Source organism: Uloborus diversus, chromosome 5, assembly GCF_026930045.1.
Source record: "Uloborus diversus isolate 005 chromosome 5, Udiv.v.3.1, whole genome shotgun sequence".
Lineage (NCBI taxonomy): Eukaryota > Metazoa > Arthropoda > Arachnida > Araneae > Uloboridae > Uloborus > Uloborus diversus.
In genome coordinates, this window is record NC_072735.1 from 15,062,391 (window position 1) to 15,066,435 (window position 4,045).

Below are 4,045 nucleotides of genomic sequence, written 5' to 3' on the forward strand. Positions count from 1 at the left end.
TTTATCGGAACTGTTGCAAAACTTTGATGCAGTCTGTAGTTTTTATGCCGATTTTTTTTTAAATAAAATTTTAATATAATTTCCCATTTTTTGCGTCGCTTTCGGTGGAAAAAAATTACAATTAACCTGTTTTTAATTATTTATTTTTTAAATAAAGCTTAAAAGCACTGGACTTAGTTGTTCGGTTTTATTCGTAAGTTTTTTTCGGTTATAAACTAGCTGAACTTCGGGCCCGCCCGGACTGTCCGACATTAAAGCTAATTTAGATCAATATTACGCATTACATGTACTCATAACCAATCATTTTTTACTCCTCTGCTTTGGGATTCGAAACACAGTGCGTAGTTCCGCACGGGTCGACTAGTCATGAAGTAAAACTACATAAAGATGGCTTTTTCTCCATCTGTTTACTATCTACGAATTATGTATACTATTTCTTCTTAAACCTTCACATTTATATGACACCCATATTTGTTTATTAGTCCAAATGTATCGTTTACTTAATTTTGAAATTATATTTAAATACACTGTTTGACAGTTGCTAAGGAACAATTACGTTTTTTTAATAGTTAAGAACAGACAATAATTAAAGAATAAGAACTTAGTCGTAGGGAGGGTGTGCCTTTATGAGAAGTACAAAATAGTACAGATATTACTGCGTCGAAGGAGCAAAAACTCAAAAAAAAAAAAAAAATCCTACTTAATAATAGACAATGATTAAATATTAAGAACTGAGTTTATAATTAGTAGGGAGGGCGTGCCTTTATTAGAAGTACAAAATAGTACAGATATTACTGCGTCGAAGGAGCAAACACACAAAAATAAAAAATAAATCCTACTTAAATGATTTTCAAACAACCACAAAAAATTGATCTTGGTCAGAATGACGAAGGCATGAGAACCTTAGTATGATGTGTGATTATCATTGCACTTTTTGCATCTGTTTCCCATACTCCCGATTAAAAATTTGAGGAGTGCTTGGGGGATATTTTTCCACTCCATTCTCAACGCGGATTTGAATTCTTGTACTGCTCTGGGAGGGACAGTTCTTTACGCAACACGTCTGCCAAGAGAATTCCAGGCATGTTCAATTGGGTGTTAAAGTCGGGAGAGTAAGCAAGCCACTGCATATGGAAAATGTTTTCACTTTGCAGTGCGTCTGATACTTCAATGCTCCTGTGTGACCATGCATTACCATTCATAAAAAGAAAGTCTAGATCTACAGCTCCCTGAAAAAGACGAACAAAATTCAGTATAACTTGTCTGCAGTACTTTTGCGACGTAACATTTCCTTGTTCAAAAATGTGAAGCGGTGTTCTGCCATTGTGCGTGACGCCTGCCCGCACAATCATGTCTGGGTCGTACCGATCACGTTCACAAACACATTTTTGTACATGACGTGTTCCACGATCTCTTCGCAGTAGTTGATGACAAGAATCACATGTCCCACTGAATGGAGATTCGTCGGAGAACATCACTCTAGAAGAATTTTGACGATCCCAACAACAATTCCTTACACCAACGCAATCTCTCTCGGCGATGGCGTGGTTGAAGAGGGATGGAACGTAAGCGCTTCCGTGCATACAAACCAACATTATTTAATCGCTGTGAGATGGTTCTTGCAGAAACATGCGTACCAGTAGCGGTTGCAAGATTTGCAGATGTATACCACGATTATTTTCGTGGTGTGCGTTCTGAATGTCAATTACTACAAAAAAATTCATAACTTTGATCTGTTAAGAAGGATTACCATTAAAACTGAAAGGATGGCTTTAGTACATTAAAAAAGACATAGGAAAGGAGAAAAAGGGGAATAGATACTCTTGAAAGTATTTTTTGTGTTAGCAGTAATGTCGGGCCGTGGTAGCCCGATCGGTAGAGTGTCGGATTCGGGGCCGGAGGGTCCTGAGTTCGAACCTCGATGGTCAAAGACCCACCGTCGTCATTGAAGGGGACTGGGCGACGTTAAATATGCTCGTGGTCTCAATGTCCTCCAAGTGAAACGATACCTCTGGTGGTGCGAGCCCCAGGTAGCTATTAGCTACTGGACTAGTTCTAAATTCTCATTAACTGTTCGATCCGGTGATGGTACTGCCATCTATCGGTATATAAAATAATGGAGGCAAGGCACTTAGTATGCAGTCCTCGTCATAAATACAGTTGTAGTCAATTGTGACTCTGAATAGGAATAGGAATAGCAGTAATGTCGTTAGATAAGGGTTGTATAAAGACCTGACTAGTTGTGGTAAAAATGTGATTTGTAGCAAATTATTAGGCTCCAGAAAGATTCCAGCCTTCTAATTTAAAACAACGGATAATACTTTTATCTTCTTTGCGTTCTTTTTCTTCAAAATAAATTTTCGTTATCTCTGTATCAAGAATGAATCTTATCAGTTAATGTTAAGATCAAAAGTAGAAATTCACAAAACAAGGGCTGCTTCGTTAAAGAAACTCAATAAAATTATATTATAAAATATTTACGTAAGTATATATAATAAAATATAAACATGTTACCACTATTTTTGAAAAACTTGAACAGTAATAGTTGTTGTGTTGTAAGTTTTTACTTTAGAAAATACATTTTCAAAACCTGAACTACAGTAAAAAGAAAAAGATGATAAACGTTTTTTTTTCCCTTAGAAATTTTTACATTGCTAATATAAATTTAAATATGACAAAATCGTAACCTATTTCGACTACCTTTTTTTCATGCTCAATGACCGTCCCTGTAGCGCCGTGGATAGCGCGTTGGACTTCTGACCCAAAGGTCCCGGATTCGAATCCCGGCAGGGATGTAGGTCACGGTTATTTTCTTGGTTCCAACATTTTACAAAGAGCTGTGAATTTGGAATCAGAGATGAAAAAGTTTTCGCAAGAGTTTCATCTGGAAATGATAAATTACAGTATCAGTTTCCACAGGTTAATATTTTTATACCGATATTCGATTTTTTGCTATGTATAAAAGCTAATGCAGATTTATAATGCAACATAAATCTATATTTATCGCCCGGTTTCAGTCAGCAATCATGTAAAAATTTTATGACGGTAACTCTTAATGACCTATAGGTGTTTTATCTCTTTCAAAGCACACAATATTCAGCAGAAATTATACCTATTGTTATGAAATTATCGAGTTCAATAATCATTCAAAGTTCTAATCGACCGTTCCGAATCTTCAAGCTTAATTTAAACTCTTTCTACATAAAAAAAGATTCAATATGATGCAAAAAATTTAACCTGTCGGCATTGTGGCTTCAATGGTACAACTTTTTAGCAATAACAGCTGCTCCGTGAAACAGGGATTAAACTTTTTTGTTGAAATAACTGAAAAAGCCATGAAAATGAAGTTTAAGTAAATTGCAAAATGCAATATATAATTTATGAGCACATACAATTGCCATGCATGGACGGAGGATTGAGAGTTGAGTTAAAACCTTTTTTTCAATGAACACTCATGCAATAAATAGCTTTTCGACAACTGCGATGTAAACAATTACATTGACGTACAGATATAGTTTGGTACTTTACAACGCTTTTTTCAGCTTCGAATTTAAAACTGAAACCCTAACATTTTTCTATGACGAAAGATGATGTTTTTCAGTAGGTAGCTAAAACTTCTGTGAAGCGTACGTTCAACCCGACTAAACATATCGCAGTTTTTTCTTTTTCTTTTTAACGTGTGCAACTTCATCTTTTATGCATCTACGAACTGCAACTTTATTTTTGTATATATACGTACTGCTCGTACAGTAATCGAGCCGTCCCTGTAGCGCAGTGGGTAGTGCATTGGACTTCTAATTCAAAGGTCCGGGTTCGACTCCCGGCAGGAATGTAGGTCACGGTTATTTTCTTCGTTTGCATTTAGAATGTCAATTACTTCAAATAATTCAAAACTTCGATCTGTTAAGAGAGGTTAAAGCTTGTTGCAATAGAAAGAATAACTTTAGTACATTAATAACAGACACAGAAGAGTTGAGTGGGGAATGGATACTCTTGAAATATTTTTTTTGTAATAGCAGTAATGTCGTTAGTTTATGGGTATATA

General features: G+C 35.7%; 2 non-coding genes across 2 annotated transcripts; both read left to right on the forward strand.

Annotated features, from left to right (window-relative positions):
• The first annotated feature begins 2,722 nt into the window (after positions 1 to 2,722).
• Positions 2,723 to 2,795, forward strand: Trnar-ucu (transfer RNA arginine (anticodon UCU)). Its single transcript has one exon. It is a non-coding gene; the product is annotated as a tRNA-Arg (tRNA).
• A 965-nt stretch (positions 2,796 to 3,760) lies between these two features.
• Trnar-ucu (transfer RNA arginine (anticodon UCU)) lies at positions 3,761 to 3,832 on the forward strand. Its single transcript has one exon. It is a non-coding gene; the product is annotated as a tRNA-Arg (tRNA).
• The last annotated feature ends 213 nt before the right edge of the window (positions 3,833 to 4,045 follow it).